This window comes from Ammospiza caudacuta, chromosome 1 (genome assembly GCF_027887145.1).
Source record: "Ammospiza caudacuta isolate bAmmCau1 chromosome 1, bAmmCau1.pri, whole genome shotgun sequence".
NCBI classification, from domain to species: domain Eukaryota; kingdom Metazoa; phylum Chordata; class Aves; order Passeriformes; family Passerellidae; genus Ammospiza; species Ammospiza caudacuta.
The window spans coordinates 124,411,249-124,429,648 of NC_080593.1; the positions used below are offsets into that span (position 1 = coordinate 124,411,249).

At 41.9% G+C, this 18,400-nt stretch overlaps 1 protein-coding gene across 1 annotated transcript in view; it reads left to right on the plus strand.

Annotated features, from left to right (window-relative positions):
* Positions 1 to 15,465: 15,465 nt before the first annotated feature.
* Positions 15,466 to 18,400, plus strand: part of ZFHX4 (zinc finger homeobox 4) — a 148,984-nt gene continuing 146,049 nt past the window's right edge. The window contains exon 1 of the mRNA XM_058813733.1: positions 15,466 to 15,664. The gene's annotated coding sequence lies outside the window, so the exon portion shown is untranslated. The remainder of the gene's footprint in view (positions 15,665 to 18,400) is intronic.

An 18,400-nucleotide genomic window follows, 5' to 3' on the forward strand; every position in this document is an offset into this window, starting at 1 on the left:
GACAACCTGCAGGGATTTGTGGCTATTATATTTTGCAGGTGGCAGAAAATAAAAAGAGGTCTGGGAGTATAAAGATTAAAAAAAAAAATGAATAAAAAGACAACAAAAAGAAATCCCCACTTCACATTATGAGGTCAATATTTTAGAAAGCGCAGAGGAAAAATGCAGAATCCTTTTTAAGTCCTGATGAGCAATCATCTGGACTTACTGATTCACAGAGGTACCGATACCGATACCTTTTGAGAGGAGGTAAAAATTGTCTGCCTAGTGAGCAACTGGGAATATTGATATCAGACAATATCTTCATCCTAAATACTGGTAATTTGAATATATAAGTAGAAATGTTTTGCATGACCTCTGCTCCCTGCTCTTTTCCTTGAAAGTTGAGGTTCTGAGCCCCAGGTAGGAGACAGACGCTGAAAGATGACCAGTCTGGCCTTCCTGATACATCTTTGTACGCACACACACTCTCTCTCACATACACACATTTATTGCAACCTGATGCTCATAGGAAAGCTTTTTCCTACTTTTAAGTTTCTACAAGGAACATTTCAGAAACCAAAGGGAAAAAAATTAAAAAGCAGCGAGGACAGAAATAGCTGCATATTCAAGCAGCAAAAAGGCAGGTGTGGTATGAGAATTCCTGGTGTTCTTGTCTGCAGTGCTTTGCTTTGCTGTTGGAGGATTTGATGGGTACTTTTCATGGGTCTATATATGCTTATGATAAGTGTACTTGGAAAGAGAAACCTTCCAGGTACTCTTTGGCCTATTTACTTGGGTAGATCTGCTTTTTTGAGATAAAAGTTACGCTGTATTTCAGCTGCTGTCTTCCGTGCATGTGCCTACACATTACACAGTATTTTTTCCCACCAATTACATTAGTAATCACTAAAGTAGATGTAAATTCCTTCACTTATTTGTTATATAAATTACATCCTGGTAAATCTTACAAGATATTTATATGCAATCAGTACTTAAACATGTTTCAATTGTTCTACTGCAACATTTCCTCAATACTGTTAGTACTTACTTCAGTCATATCTTATAAGAATTGATAGAACTGTAGTTGGAAAAATAGTTAATTCAAAGTTAATTTCTAAATATCTTACGCTTTTAAAGTTAACTCTGTTCTATATACTAATATGTAATAAATATTCTGGATAAGCAAATGTACTGACAGGAAATAAGCATACAACAAACAATACATTCTGGGAAGATACAGCATATAGAGTAAAACAACATGTGCATTACAAAAGTTTACAAAGTCAGTTTGATGAAGCTGTTTTCTTAAGGTAATAAAAATATCTTAGTAGTTATTACCTGCGTCCCCTTTCATTGTGATAGGAAAAAAAAACACAAAAAACCCCCACAAAATTTCTTACCCTTCCTCATCCTTTTAAGCTCATTTTTTGAGATGCATGGATTTACTATGTGCTTAAATTAAGCTACAGTGATCACCTTTCCTGTACAGTCTTAAAATGGTAACTGGGTAGAAAACAAACCTAGAAAGTAGATTAATATTATTTAATATCTAGGAGAAAAAACAACTTTTGTACCTGAAATTATAAGGCATTTGTAGCCCATTATTTTCTTTTTAATGCAGATAGTTTTACTTCCAGATGTCAAGATTTCTTTAGAATTTGTTCTTACTACACAGAAAAGTGCACAGGAATAATTTACAGCCAACTTTCTTTAGTCATTTATGTCTAGAATATAGTATTTAAAATATCTAATAGGGAAAAATATTGTTGTCCCCCTGAAAGCATAATTATTAAAATATGATTATATTATTTATCAGTAGGCATTGCTAGTTTCTTTGCTTGATTAGGTTTTTATTAATGCTCAGAAATTTAAATTCAGACATACTTAGCGTCTGATTTTTAGACAGATGTCAGTCAGCATTAGTGTATCAATTTTTCATCAGAAAATAAAGATGCATGTTAAAACCACTTCAAAAAACATGGAGTTTTTATATGGGACCATATTATCAATGCTAATTATATCCTTAAGATAAGCATTAACTGTGGCAAAGAGGGGAATCAAACTGTTTGCAGAGCATATGAATCTCAACTGGACATAAAACTGCCTACTTTGCTTCCTGCTTTTCTTCTTCAGTCTCTTTAATACCTGGAAATATTACAAAACTATTAAAGATACTTTAAATGAAGATATTCTCCTGACATGATTAACTTGGCATTCATGTTTCAGCACACCTCTCCAGGCAGCAGTGATTGTGTGCCAGTGTTAAAAACACGTATGTAGCGTGTTCTTTGTGTGTGTTTGCATGTCTGTGCAGGCAAACATTTCATCACCACTGAGTGTGAGTCAGTCACCACTGACTCTGTGTGCGTGTGTGTTTTTATAGACAGGTGCTAAAAGCAAAAGTGAGGTCTGAGGGTGGAAATGAAGAGCATTTCGTTTTGGAAGAGCCCTACTTGACCAAAGTCCTGCCCTCCAGTTTGAGAGAAGGATGGGAAGGGGCACTGCAAGAAACGTCCGATGCTGCAGCCACTGAAATCCCTCAGAGTTACCAAATGTGTTTTAAAGGAAAGTTTTAGATATACAGAGCTTAGAGTCCTATGAGCTGTATTAAAGGAATCACAGCTACACAAATCAGGCTTGCTATGAAGACTGCCTTTTGGGGGTTAAAATTAGGTGGCAAACCAGATGCACAATTTCACTGCAATTCTAAAGACAATTCTGAAACAATGCTCAGCTGGTGCAATATGTTATTTTGTGTTCACAAGATGAAGTGGAATTTAGATTTTAAAAACCAGTAAAGATTTTGAAGAGTTTTGAGGGAGGCCTACTTAGCTTCCACCTAATTTCAGAAATACTCTTGGCTGTCTTCTCACTCCAACAGTCCTTGAATCAAAATTCCAAATCAGAATCTATTATTTTCTTACTCATGTTAAGCAGCGTTAAGTAGAGGGAAAGGATTTTATTTACATTAAGGAACCAATCTTACAGTTTTCACACAGGAAAGGCACCCTTTAGAGGCAATAGCAATTTCTATTTCTTTAAAAATTCCAAAAATAATCAAACAAAAAACCCCCAAACAAACCAGCTTTCATTTTTCAGCATTACTTAATGCCTTTACTTACATTAGATTTCACTGTATGCCAGAAACACACAAGAACAGATCACAACTTGCAGTGCCAGTGTTCCTTCTCTCCCTTTCTCTCCCTCCCCCTCTCACCTACACCATTTTGATTTTAAATTTGCTGAAGCCCATTCAATTTATAAATAACCTTAAACTGTTGAACTGTTCACTAGTTTATTTGAACAGGAGACAGTGTTATCGAAACAAATCTAGTTAACAAGGTAATTAGCTTTTGTAATATTCCTCAGAAGGCTGGAAACCAGCAGTTCATCACAGCACTGTACAAATAGCAGTATGCAATGTTAAGCCTCTGCTTACAGGGGCTTCTATCAAAACTCACTGGTCACATTACCTACAAAAGATATCCAAGGGCCACCAGAACTGATTTATTCACTTGAAGTGGAAGTATGAAAATATTTTCCAATAGTAACCTACTGTAAAAGCATAGGCTACTGCTGGTGTTGAAAAGATGGGGCTAGAACCACAAAAATCCTTTTTCTTGATTCCACAAAAGGCTTTGGGCCTAATTATTTTTAAGTATAATCCAGCCAACATCTTCTCATGCTTAGCTGCACTGAGTGACACTATTTGTGATGCCCAGTCTGCTGAAACTGAGCAGGTTGCTGTCAGTTTAAAAATGACTATAATAAAAGTGACCATGAAGATGGATCTTGTGATTTTGCGTTTCTAATCAGTCATCTGTGAAGAACACTTTTGCTTTGATTCAGCAGACTGGTGACAGCCATGATTGATAGTGCATGAGGATGAAAAAAGGTTATTAACTGTCTTCCTATTAAACTCAATGTATTACCCCTCTAGGTGCATCTCATACTTTAACTTAAAGTACTTACTCAGGTAAGGTCAAAAATGAACTCTATAAACACAGTATCCATCCTGTTGTAGATGAACCAGGGGCTCTAATGCTAAATTTTGAATGTTCAGCACTAAAGCATATCTGAATCCTGACACCTTAATTACTGTGCCAAAACCAAACACTGAGCAGACCTTCGTATGCTTCTAAATATGTAACTATACACAAGAATTTTTGTATGATACAGGAACCGATCAGTGATTCTGTGTGTTGGTGAATACACACAGACAAATATGTTTTACTTGCTATAATAGTCTCAAAATAAAAATTTATATAGTGTTATGTTAATGAAAAAATATGTAGAAAAGAGATAAGAAGTGTCTGAGGAGTTCAGGTATGAATCTTACACAGAAAATAGCATTTTACCTGCTCATAGGTAACTCCATTGTTAACTTGATCAAGTGTGATTTAATAATTTATGAAGGCTTCCTATTAAAAGAAAATAAAAATATTTTACTGTAAATACAAAAGCATCTATTTGTTGCCTTACAATATGTTTTAGTCTTAGTTTTTATTCCCTTTTTACTGATGACAATACTCACAATTATCAACTGAAAAAAAACCAAAGGAAAATGGCACATATATTCATTTTCAAAATAATTATTTGGTGGAAATACTGATTCCTAGGGTACTTCTAATTTCTCAGGGTGTCTTTGTGAAGAGATAATTTTAAAGGAGCTTAAGGAGAAAAAGAGTGAAATCCTTCTCTTGTGTTCATTTTAGTTCCTCCTGACACTAGAAATGAATTGAAAGGAGAAAGTTGTGTACATTGTGTATGCAGGTTAGCACCTTTTTAGATTCACAAGTTTATTTTAGGAATTAGGACTTTTACAAACACTTCTTTATAATCAGTAGCATTTTAAATTTTTAATTTTCTTTATGAATAAATTTCAGATGCTCTTTGAATTTGTTTATGCATATCTTATATTACAAACATTTTCTTGTAAAAATAAGTAGAAATACAGATAAAAAATCCTATTATTTTAATGACAGTGTACACACTCTTATCTGAAGGAATGTACAGACACACTTATTTAAAATAAGCTCTTTCCACATGGTACATAAGATCTCCCTGCAAAAGACATTATTCTGTATTTGTTTTTCAGAGTATTAAAACATACCTTTAAATTTAGTTTTATAACAGTCCTTCACTTCCTCTTTTACATTACATCAAGAATATTTTCTGCACTCATTAACATCATTCCAGAGGGAGGGAAGAATATTGTACCAAGCTAGATCCTTTTGAGGAAAGAAGGAAAAATTATCTCTCTATTCTGACTATTCTATATTGTACTGTCATGCACAAAGTCTGCAGCCTAAGTAAATATTTTAATCTTTTCAAGGTGGCATTGAATTTCAGTTGTCCCTGTTATTTTTAAACAATTTTTTAAAAAACATTCACAGTTGGTTAAAGTCCAGAAAAAATATAGTCTACCTAATATGATCTCCTGAAAAAAAAATTATTAAACAATCCTCTGTAACATCTTTATTTCTGGAAAATGTGTTCCTTTCAGGTGTGGACTTGGGAATAGGCACCAATTTTGCCTTCAGTAACATTTCTGCTTTATAATAAATTGCAATCCTCTTGTAGCCCCGTGTGGATTTACAACTGGCAGGCTTTCTCTCTGACAATTTGGGGTCACTGTGGATATAGGTGAGCAATAATTTCAGAGGTGATGGAGATATTGACAGAATTTAAGAGTCCAAGTTCCCAGGCAAATATTTGTAAAATGTACACTCCTACATTGGGTTTTAATTAATAAGACTTCTGGATTATATTGTTTGCCTGTTTTGTGCATTTTATTTTCTCTGAAACTGTAAAAAATATGAATTTCCATTTGTGCCTCTGTCAGTACTGTGAAACATTTAATGTAAAAGCTATCATTCCTCCCTCAAGCACATTTAAGTAAAGAAGAAAGTTAAAGTTACTAGAGGCTTAGCTAAAAAACATATAGCATGCTTTTAGAAAATCAGAATTATATGATTTTTGTTTTGGGTAGCCTTATGGAGGCCTGGAATAGGTAAAATTATTTTATCAGATATCACACCAAACGGAGGCCCTGATGGCAGTGAGAGTTTCTAACAATGAGACAGACCTACGTTTTACTCACTCAGGAGGGGACTGGCAGGATCAAGCCCCCTCTGTTCACTTCATGTGTGTAACCTAAAGACAAGAAGTAAGTCTAAACATAACTCCAGCAATGTGTAAAACAGCGAAAACCTTTCAGTCAGTATGGAAGAAATTAATGAATTAGATTTACTCCTCCGGCTTCTTTAAAAGAATTGTCACAAGAACTAAACAGAAGATCCCAATTAATGAAACAAAGGAAAGTTTAGGGCCATTTAACCTGGAACAATCGTTTCCTCTGGTTAAGGTTTATATAAAACCCAGAGCAGGCCTGAAATGTCAACTCTAGTGGTACCCTTTGAAATCCCGTTTTATTCCAGCACTCACTGCACACACGAAAGCAAATCCTTAAACTGCAGGCTAAGTGCATGTGGCCCAACCAGGACCATACAAAGGCGACACACGTAGCATGTGTCACAGCCAGCAGCACATGAGTGACTTCGCCAGGGGGGATCCCTCATCTAGATCCCACTCCAGACAATCAGGACACTGCAAGGGAAAAGGGATTAAAAAAAAAAAAAAAAAAAAAAAAAAAAAAGAAAAAAAAAAAAAGAAAGAAAGAAAGTGGGAGTGAAAGGAGGAAAAAAAGAAAATGGCAAGAAGAGCCAGACTCCAAACCCCACCTCCTGCCCCAGACACACAAGGGCAGGTAGCCCGGCTGGGAAAGCCGGGCACCTCCCGCGGAGGGTTCGCTGCCGCGGCCGGCGGGGCGCGCCCGGCGCCCTCCGCAGCGGGAGCCGCGCACCTGCCGGCCCCGGGGCCGCGCCCCCGCCCCGCCCCGCCCGGGCCGCCCCCGCCGCTGCTCCCGGGCCCGGCGGAGCGCAGCGCCCGGGGCCGGCCGGTCCGCACGGGGCCGGGGCCGCCGCCGCAGCGGAGAGCGCGGCTCGGGGGCGCTGCCCGGCGGCGGAGCGGAGCGGCCGCGCCGGGGGCTCCGCGGACACGGGGCGATGGGGAGAGCGGGGCGGGTAATGAATTCCAGCAGAGAGCTCGAGAGGAGGCATTTTTCAGAGATCTGCCATATTTAACACTGACCACACTAAAGATGTTATTAGCGACGGAGGGGTGGGGAGGGCAACGGGGGATACGATAAGGGAAAATAGATAATGACACATAATCCAAACCAGAAGTTTGAAACCAAGTTAGTTCGCTGAAAAGCGCTGAACTTTTTTTTCCACTCTCTCGGTCTCTCTCTCCCCCCCCCCCCCCCCTTTTTTTTTTTTTTTTTTTTTTTTTTATAGACTGAGACTGAAAGACAGGGAGATAAACTTGTTACGGAAAGAAATATTCTTCTAAGCAACCGGGTAAACAAAATAGCTGAAGTGAGACAGTGAAGGAGATGGGGGTAGGGAAATGCAAAGGACATACTATTTAGAAACCCCAAAGGAAATTGTAAAGAAGGAAATGAAAAGAAGGAGGAGAAACATTTCTGTTGTAAATTGGAGGGAATGAAGAATAGCGGGAGAAAAGGGGGTAATAGCTGCAGAAGGTCTTATGTAAAGCACCACTGAAGATTAGCCAATGTCTAAAATATTTCAGCTGTGGAAAGAGCGTGGTGTGCTCATCCCTTCAGCATGGGTGTGTGAAAGGGAAATGAGTAGGGATAATTACTAATATAGCACATGTCCGGAGGAACCAATCCAAAATAAGAGATAAATTTGGCTGGTGAAGACAGATAGGAAAAAGGCTGGAAGGAGACTTAGGAATACTTATACCCGGGAGGAGAGGAAGAGAATTAAAGAAGGGGAAAGGTTTCAAAAGTACAGGGAAACTTAGAGAACCAGCTGGACCGGGAGGAAACAGCTACGGCAGAGATGGGGCGAGAGAATGAGAGAGAAAGAGAATGGGAGAGGCTGAGGGGAACAAATATACCTGGGAGAGGGAACAGTTGGAGCGGATGGGAAGAAGGAAAGCAGGAGCGGAAAACTAGGAGAGAGGGAAGGAGGGACGGAGGGAGGGATGTGGGGAGAGAGGGAAGGAGACGGAGGGAGGAGACAAGGGCTGAAGTCTCCCAGCCTGGGGAAGGTGCAGCAGTGAGTGAGAGAGAGCTCACTCGGAGGGTTAGGTTAGATTTCCAGAGCTCTTAGAGCTCATCGACCAGACCGCTGGAGTCACTATTCAACCCGAGTCCCAAACACACGCCTCACTAACTACTTTACAGCCAGTTTCATTGATTTTCTTTATCAAATAAACATAATACCCGTTACAGCAACACTTCCTCTTCGCGCAGCCAGAATGCCACAAGCTGATTGCTGCATTTCTCCGGCTTGCAGTTCCCCACCCTCCACCCCTAAATAAATTGTGTTCTTTCACTTAAGTGGTCAAATACATTATTTCTTGCACAATTTTTCTGTAATCTGGAAGGTACTCTGCCAGCTAGGCAAATTGTTTAAATTGCAAGGTAAAAGGTCCCCATTCCCATCGCCCTGGTGTGGAGACAAAATTTTCTCCCCATAAATTCAGGGTTGGCTTATATATTTACATACCTATTTACCACTATTAAGAGGTAACTAAATTTAAGGGGTGATGTCAAAGAGAACAGTTCTGCCTTAAAAACTGCAGGAAAAAAATTAACGCAATTTTACCACATGCACCTAAACTGTCACTTAATCTAAGCATTTCAGCCTCAAATTTCAATTTTATTTAAAAAATCCCCTAAAAGTAGCCCCCTTCAAAAGCTGTTTTTGAACCAGGCTCTTCCATATATGTCAAAGGGCTGTTGAATTATTCATTATTATAATTACTATCATCATTGTCATTATCCCTTTCCATGTGGAAATAATTTTATTATCGTAATTTGATATCTGAAGAATTTCCTGTTAGTCGTTTGATAATAATTTTTTTCTACTGAAAAGAAAAGTTTTGTTTATAAATGACAGAAAAATATTTTAAATGCTTTTATGTTTACTATAGATTTCCGTTTATCTAATCGATTGGAATGCCAATAAATCGATTAAAGGTTTAGTGTTTTACAAACAACCATTTTGTGCTTTTTGATTTTACATTCTGAATGATTTTAATAAAGCTAATGCCTTCTCTGAGCGTTTGTTCACCCCAAACCTAATACTCCATCATTTCTACTATTTACAATAGCAATTTAAAGTGTTTCTAATGAGAAAAATAAACACAAATAAAAGAAGGAAATAATCTGATGAAATTACTTTGTGCGTCTGGTCAACATATTTAGGCAAAGCCCTTAAAAATCTTGGTGAATTATATGCGATCATACAGTGATTGCGGAATATTAAATTAAACTTAGATAAATCCGCATTGAAGGAGGCAGCACCCAATCCTGAATTTATTTCCCATTTTCTATAACAGCATCACTGCGCTCCTCTCTTTGCAATGACAATGTGCCAAATCTAGGCATTTTGAAAACATTTTCCATATGCTTTAACTGGAGACTGATAGACAAAGAAGAAAAGGAGATGGTCTTTTTTCTCTTGAGGTATATTTCCTTTAACTTTTCCTCCTACCTTTCCTGATCTTCATCATTTTTTAAACAAAAGTTTGAAAATCATTAGGACCTTTTCTTTTTCTTTTACTTTTTTTTTCTTCTCGCATAATCAGTTCTTGAATTGTGGGGTTTCAGTTATGCTTTAATGCAGGACTATAGAACTGTCATTTCTATACCTTGGCGGACAATATTTTGGGGAGAAATCATTGATTCATTTAGTTTTCGCTTGCTGGTTTTTGTAATTAAAGATGGTTTTAATTATACTCTTTTTTTTTTTTTTTTTTGTAAGTCAGATCAGATGTGCTGCTTGCTTGCTGGAAGGTTGGTTTTTTTTTTTCTTTTAACGGTGCTTTTAATTTATGTGTAGTTTTTACGGATAACACAGAGGTGGTGGCTTTTATTTAGCTGTAAAATCCACACGTTTTCTTTGAAAACTTGGCTCCTTGGGCGAAAATAACTTTTTCTCGTTGCTTTATAATCGCTGTTTGTCGCAGAGGTAGTTTAGCATATTGTCTACACAACAAAGATTCCTGTTTTATTGGCAGTGTGGATTGCTGGATTTAGGTATAAATATTTCATAACTTTCCTCTTTCTGCAGTAAGATCGGTAGTTTTATTGGCTTTTTCTCCCTTTTGTCTGTCTTTCTACCAGAACCGTTTTATTTCTGAAGTCCCTTTTTGTCCTTTTCCAGGACAGAATGTAAAATTTTTCCCTTGGATATATCACTGCTGGAAATATGCTCTTGGGCTTTCTGGAGGGGATGGGGGGGAGCGGTGGTAAGCGGTCGTTTTCCTTTATTTGCATAAGAGCTGGTGAAGTGCCTGTGAAGTTGGTGAATTGCTATTGTTTGGGGCTAGTCCTGACTGTTTTTGTTTATAAACACTGGGGTGGTTGCCGGGAGGGGAGGGAGGTCAGAGCACTGTCAAAGCGCTGACCTCTGAAAGCCCAGAGGGCGCCTGGCTCCTTCACCCTCTCCTTTCTCTCTCTCCCTCTCCCTTTTTCTTTCCCTTCCCATCCAAGGCCAGGAGCTCAGGTTCAGGGCATTTAATCCCCGCGATCTGCCCAAGAAAGGAGCTGAAAAAGGGCTGTTAAGGCTCCGGAGGAAACGCCGGCAGCAGACTTAGACCTGGAACGCTTTTATTTATAGTAATGTCCGGGTGCGCGTTTTTGTACGTCTCCAGCCAAAATAACAACAAGAAGAAAAAGCCAATCGGGATCGGCACTATTTAGCTCAAAATCTCAGCGAGATGTCTGTACTATTCGGCTGTGATTTTTCTCTAAGATCACTGCTCGTTAGACGCACTTTCAGTAGGTGAATGCCAAATCTGGGGCAGTGAAGGCAGAATTGTAATGCAGTATGTTATTGTTGTTTTATTTCTTTTTCGAACAAAACTTTCCAGGAATCAGAGTGGGGATTTTTGTTTTCTTTCCCTCCTCCCTCCTCTCCTCGCGTCCCCCCCATTCCCCCCTCCCGATTTAAGTGTGTAGTGGAATGTTTTGCGGGGGGCGGGGGGGGGTGGCGGGGAAGAGCGTTGTAAATTAACAAAAGATTTGTATATATGATACCTGCAAAGAAAGAAATTATTAATAACAGCCAAACGCTTTGGGTTCAGAGTCAATTTCATCTCGGGGAAAAAAAAAAAAAAAAAAAAAGAAAATAAAAGAAAAGAAAAGAAAAGAAAGAAAAAAAGTACAAGAGATTGCTATCAGGTTTAAGTATGTTTTGAAAAGAAGTTGCTGAGTTAAACAAAAATGTTAGTTAACACACTGCCTTTGTCAAATAGCCCCCGGGAGGAGAAGAGACAACAAAAAGGAGAGGAGGTGGGGGCTGGGGATCTGAAAGTGTCTGTAGCTCAGATAAAGGGTCTGTAACACTGAAATCTTGTAATACCTCGTTTCAAACTGAGCTCATCTATAGACTTAGGGAACGCAGTAAAAAGACATGGATCCCCTTTCCCTTGGGTTGGGGTCTGGGGAGAGGAGAAGGTGGGGGAAGGGAACGCTTATTAGGAATTATGTCGGTTTATTAAAGAGGGGAGCGGCTATGTCTGTAATTATGCAGATCCTTGTGTCCCTGTGTGTCCGCAGCGCAGATTTAGGGAGTGAAATGAGCTTGACGGGGAGACGTGGTGTAACAGAGCCCGGTTTGGGCTACGATTTCTTTGTCTATTAAAGAATGGTCAGTGTCGGGCTCTGGCCCCCATCAGCTCCGTCTCGCCCAGGCCAACTAGTTTTCCTTAGGGCTAAGGCTGGAGATGGTAAAGGACAGAAAAGGCTGAGGGGTTTTTGAGGTTTTTTTTTTTTTTCCCCTTCCCTTTCTTTGAAATGTAACGTCACTATCAAGAGCTTTTTGTGGTTTCAACAGGAGGCTCGAAAAAGCCCAAAATATGTAACGGTGCCTGCAGGAGAAGTTCGGAGGAGGTGGGCGGGGGGTCCACCGAGACCGGAGGAGAGGAGCTGAGAGGTTAGGCGAGACTCTTCGGGGCGATCAGCTGAGCGAGAGAGGGAGGAGAGAGGGGAGCGGGAGCCGGGCCGGGCCGGGCCGGGCCGCGCCGCCGGGAGCCCCGCACGGCTCCGGGAGCCCCGCACCGCTCCGGGAGCCCCGCACGGCTCCGGGAGCCCCGCACGGCTCCGCGCCCGCCCGCGCCCCCCGGCCCGCCGCCCCCAGCCCGCGCTGCGCTCCGCTCTTATCACATCCCACAAACCTGCTGCTGCTGCCTCCCGGAATTAACCTTCTTCGATTTTTCCTATCTACGTGGCGATCCCCGGGTTCCTTCTAAACTGTTAACATCCCGTAGTGCCTTTTTTTTTTCCCTCCCCCCGCCCCCCCCCCCTCCTCGATAGGTACTATTTTTAGGGGGAGAAAAAGCGGGAGAGACAGAAAAACAGAGAGGTTTAAAATGTTAGGATGGACAGTAAACAGTGGCAGAAGAAACCCTGAAAAATGTGGACTCTCCTGTCGCAATTCCTGCCTTATTCCCCCCTCCTTTGTTCCTTAGCTGTAACTCAAGAACACCATAAACCTATATCCCCCTCCAAGACGAGAGAAAGGGGGGAAAATCTACAGCCAAAAAAGAATGACTTGACTGTTCTGACGTTTGGTGTTTTGACATTAATGACATTAATGATATTGATGTTTCACCAGGAAAAAAGCACTAGGAATAAAAGAGGTGGGGGGAAGTGCGGGGGGGGGACGACTTTAAAACTAAATTATCTTCGTTTCCTTATTCTTCCGTGACATTAAGTATACGTGTTACTTCACTTGAATTTGAAATAGATGTATTGTTCTCAGGTGTTTCTTCATCACATTGTATTTAATTGTCTTCAGTCTTAGGAAATGTGTTGCCATCCTTCAGGCATGCACTTGAATGGACAATGCATCCTTCTATCTCAGAGTTCCGTTTCGTCTACCATTTAAACCTAAAAGCCTTCTTTCCATCATACTCCCCCAATCTGATAACTGTAAACAGGTTTCAGAGATTTCATTTTCAGTCTTTGTTTGCATTTTTTTTCCACCGTGTAAACAACAATGCAGAATATCGCTAGTTTCCTTATTACGTTCATTGACAGGGCGCAGTGCCTGTGGAAATCTACATACATATGCTCACACCTTTTTTCATTGATGAGCTGGTGCAATGCATAGGTGAGGCTTGGAAAAGCCACAAAGTTGCTCTCACTAACCCTCCAATGCCCCTGACTTTTCCCTTGAGTTCCAATCTTGAAGATTTTCCTGAAGTTTAAAGTAAGGTTTCCCTGGATTGAGGTAGGGGTCCTCCTCTGCTTTATTTGCAGATTCCGATTTTTTGAATAGCTGTACTTCCAAGCTGGCGGTTTGTTTTGGTTTTTTTTTTTCCTTTTTCTTTGTTTTTTAGTCCTTTTTTCCCCTTCTCCTTTCGAAAAACCTCTTTTTTCTTTTTCTTTTTTTTTTTTTTTCCCTTCCTTCAAAACTATCAGGACCTTCACTCTGACCTTAAACATCTGCTTTTAGACACTCGGTTCCCTGACACTGGCCTGTGTTTCCTTAAGGGCAGCCTTAATTCATCATCAGGTGGGGATTTTCCTATTAGCGTTAGTTCCAGTACTTGCAAAACCATCTCCTGGAGCAGGAGGTTTAGGGCCCAGAGAGGTGTGTATTTCTGCCATCCTGGTTTTTGCTGGTTTGTTGTTGTGGTGCGTGTGTGCTTTTAATGGAAGGTTGTGATAAAACCTTCCTGCTGGTTTTTAGTGTTTAAGGCCTAAGACAAGGTTTTGATGTGTATCGCAGGAATCACGAACTTCAAAGGCATGTCAGCTCTAAGGTTACGGTTCACCTGCGCGGGGTCCTTGGTACTGTAAATATCTCCTGCCTGTTCCTGTGACTTAGTGACCATTTCTGGTATACCCATTTCTGGAATAGCATTATCAAAAATCTGCACGTGTTCCTGCGGTGTATTCGGATGCTCTTTGAATAGTCATGTTTTTATCTTCGGTAGGGGGTATTTTAAAGTATGTCTATTCCTAGTTTTAGTTAATTATCTTTTAATGAAAGTGTCAGTCATATTCACATCTGCAGTATTAGGTTAAGATAATTAGATTTTCAAATGAGAAGCAATCTTCTTAAATCCCACACAGGAAAATATTTGTAGAAGATTCCGATTTATAATGACATCTGTACATTTTACCCAACTTTTCATCATAATAGTGTGTCCCCCTCTCCTCAAGAATGAAATATGTCTGGTAAAATATAGCAGATAAAATATTAATAAAATATCAATACTTGCAGGGAAACTGGAAGATGATGCATGTATATGCATGAAACCTGGATTGTATGCAAAGAGACCCTTTCCTTGGGCTGATATTTACTTCATTTTGATAAGACTGTTTACAGTTAATATTGTATATTCTGTAAGGCTTTGCTTTTTACTTTGTTGGTGTCTCCAAGCAATTACATAGCGGTCAACAAATGAAGTGTGCTGTGTTTTGTGTGACTCTGTGTATGTTGAGTGTATGTGCATATGTGTAAATACGATGTGGGATGTGAGCGTGCACATGTATGCATTTGTGTGCACATGTGTAAATAAACCTGTCTTTATCCCTATCCTAGATATATTACCTTTCCTTTTGCAGATGTGTCATACATTCATTAGCCCATTGAAAAAATGGGATGTAATTTTTTTTTTCATTAAAGCCCCATTAAAAGAGAGAAAATGTAAGAGATGAACAGACAGACAGACAGACAGAAATATCTCCCTGATGCAATAATTAATTTGGACCCGTTTCTTTTTAAGTTTCCAAACAGTTAAAAGAGCAAGTCTGCCACCCTCTTTTTTTTTTTCCTCTTTTTTTTTTTTTTTTTTTTTTTTTTTTTTTTTTTAATTTTCCCTAGCCATCTACTTTGTGTGCCTGTGCGTGTGTGTCTGTGTTACTAATGAAGTTTGCAGACTTGTGTTTGTATCCATGAGCTCCCTTCTGCTACCCCTTCTTCTCTGGGCTGGCTCTGTGGCTCCCGCAGCCCCGGCGAGCCCCCGGCAGCCGCGGCAGCTCCGGCTCCTCCGGCTCCGGGGCTGCGCGTCATTTGCAGCCCGGAGAATGTTGATCACCTCACTAATTACACCTCTCCCTCTCCTCTTCCCTCTCCTCTCCCTCTCCCTCGCTCTCCCTCGCTCTCTTTACTCTCTCTCTCCTCTCTCTCTCTCCCCTCTCTCTCCCTCTCTCTCTCTCTCTCTCATTCCCAGAGTGCATATCGGGAATAGACACACAAAGACATGCGCACTCAACTTAATCAGCCATTTTTTTAAACAGGGCTAAAACGATAATAATTAGCAGAATAAAGACATATCGGATTTTCATTTCCTTTCCTCCTTTTCCCAACCCCTTCACAACCAAACAGCGAGACCGCGGTCGGCACATGCTTTAACAACTCCCGGACCCCAAAGGACCGCTCCATGCCCCCCACTTCTTGCTCAATCATTTTTATTTTCACCCAATAAAGTTGGAGGATTATTTTTTTTTATTATTTTTTTAATGAACCTTCTCTCGTTTACTTGGATGTGATCAGCTGTTAAGTAAATAAAGCAAAACAAAAAAGAGAGGCGAAGATCCAGTAGGAACTGCGAGGGGAAATGGAAAGTAAGTTTTTTCTTTAACTTTTATTGAGTAGTTTGTGTTAAATTTAGGTCGAGTATCGATTATCTTTCCAGGCTGATCTTGCACAATCTTTGATATTTCGCTCTCGCTCTCTCTCTCTCTCCCCCTCTCTCTGTGCCTCTTTCTCTCTCTCTCACATACACACACACACACTCACATCCCCAGATCCCATGTACCTCTCCCCACTCTCTCTCCCCCCTTTTTCTGCCTGTTTCCCCACTTTTAGGTACAGTATTTGCTCTCATTTCGGAAGGAGGGGCTGCTTTTTCTCTCTCCCTTCTTTCTTTCTCTTACTGCCTTTCTCTTTTATTCCGGGGATTACGTTTTGTTTGTGTATTTTTTTTTGTTTTGGTTTGGGGCTGTGGGTTTCTTTTCTTTCCTTTTTTTTTTTTTTTTTTTTTTTTTTCCCTCTTTCGGGCTGTAACTTTCAGATTAAGTGGAGGACCCTGCTCGCTTTGCGGAAGAGGTTTGGGGGATGCCCCCCACTTTTTATTTCGCTCTTTTTTTCTAGGGAGCTCGGGGAGGGGGGGAATACTGTCAGATTAGGAACGACGGTACGGCTGTCAGAAGTCATCCCTCGCCAGCCCCTTTAGAGCTCGCACTCTTCTTTTGCAGCTCGGTCCCCCCAAAACTTTGAGGTGCCTTTTGAAGGCACATTCTGCTCTCCCACCCTCCTTGCCTCTCCTCCTCATCTCCACCCCTCTCGGCCTCTCAAACTTTCGCTTTCGGGCGAGGGGGGGGATGCCAGCAGGGCAATGGGGACCCTGACTGCGCGCGTGTGTACAGGGGAAGGTTATGGGGTGTTTTTCCCCTCTCCCCCCCCTCCTTCTGCCCCCCTTTCTTTTGCAGGTAGGTTTCTCAGGAGCAGAGGCAGGGTGGCCGTGCGGGCGTGTGTCTGTGTGTGTGTCTGTGCGTGTGCGCGCAGGGCGATCGCGCTGCTGCCTGCCGGCTCTGGCAGCGTTGGAAGAGGAGCCCGTTAGGAGTGCGCTCTGCGGCTCTGTCAGTTTCGCCGCGCGGCGCGGGGAGGCGGCCCGGCCCGGCCCGGCTCGGCTGGGCTCGGCTGGGCTCGGCTGGGCTCGGCTCGGCTCAGCTGGGCTCGGCTGGGCTCGGCTCGGCTCAGCTGGGCTCAGCTCGGCGCGGAGCGGCCCCGCTGGCGGGGATGTGGGGATGCGCGGCTGCCGCTGCCTGCGGGCGGCTGCCGGCCGGGCGCCGGCGGAGCCCGCGGCATCCCCGCCGTGCCGTGCCGTGCCGTGCCGCGCCGCTCCGCTCCGTAGGAAAGGCTCTCGCGGGCAGGGTCAGGGACTGCTTTCAGCGAAGCCTTCCTGAGATTTTTTTGAAAGGGAGTGGTGGTTGTTTTGCGGGACAGGCGCCCTTTTTTTTTTTTTTTTTTTTTTTTTTGAACAGGGCTCTAAGGTGTATTAAAAAAAAAAAGACAGCCAACAGACAAACAAACAAAAAAAAAAAAAAAAAAGAAAAAGAGAAAAAAAAAGCTCATAAACAGCGAGCCGCAGTTTGGTTCCTGCTCTAACTGCTCGTGCCAGAATCAAGTGCATCCCTTCCCATCACGGCGGCTAATGGCAGACGCGTCCCTGCTTCCCCGTCTTTCCTGACATGAAATTTCCTACAAAATTGCTAATTAAGTTTGCCCCCATCCGATGCCAACTTACGGCGGTTCCCCTCCACTCCTCCCCTGCTGCATCTTCTTCCCCCCCCACCCCCACAGCCTCCCCAGCAGCGGCAGCAGAAAACACACGGGTTGGTATTTCTTTTGTTACCTGCGAGCCGGGCGGCCGGGGGTCTCTCATCGGCTGCTTAGGGCACTGGGTCCAACCGAGAGAGGAGCCACATCAGTCGGGTTCAGCCTGTTTCACCTCAGCGCCGTCCCGAGGAGGCTTTAGCCACCATTCAGTAACACACCCTCCTCCTCCTCCTCTTCCTCCTTAGGTACCAAGGCAGAGATCGCAAACATAACACCCCCCTCCCCACCAAAAAAAAAAAAAAAAAAAAAAAAAAAAAGCCCAACCAAAAGACAACTTGCCAGGCTGAAGATGGTGGAGATTTACATTAAGCCAGACACAGGCAGGTTCACTCAGGAAGTCTGACCATCCCGTTTTCTGACAGTTGCATTTCCTCGGCTCCATTCCGTCCTCCTCTTTTTTTTTTTTTTTTTTTTTTAATTTTCTTTTTATTAGCCTTGCTTCGGTTTTATCAAGGATTATGTAGTTGGCAGGAGGAGAGCGAGAGTGGAAAGAGAGGGCTCGGGTGCTTTTGGGGTGGCTGCTGAGAGGGTGTTTTTTTTTTGATGGTGTATTTTTTTTTTTCAATCGTGTTTCCCCTGGATTTGCAGTGGCTCGATCCTTAGGAGCAGTGATGGAGTGTTTAAAAAGATCATATGTAGCATTATATTTTTAGTTTGGTGGTGGATGGATGGAAGAGGTAGTGAGAAGCCTTTGCAGCCCTGCCTGTTGTTGGTTAGATTGAGGCAGAGACTTGGCTGCGATTGGGACGCGACTGTGACATGGGCATCGATCGCTTCCATTGAGAGCAATGCAAAAACACAGCCTGGGTATGTAACACTCTCAGTGCCATCAACACTTGTTTTACTTTATATTTACTGGCAAAACTGACAGAACGATCCGGAGTGCTTTTCTTTGAAATAAGGAATACAAACGTTTGGATGGGAAGGTGCACAAAGAAGATCGTGGAAATAAACGGGGG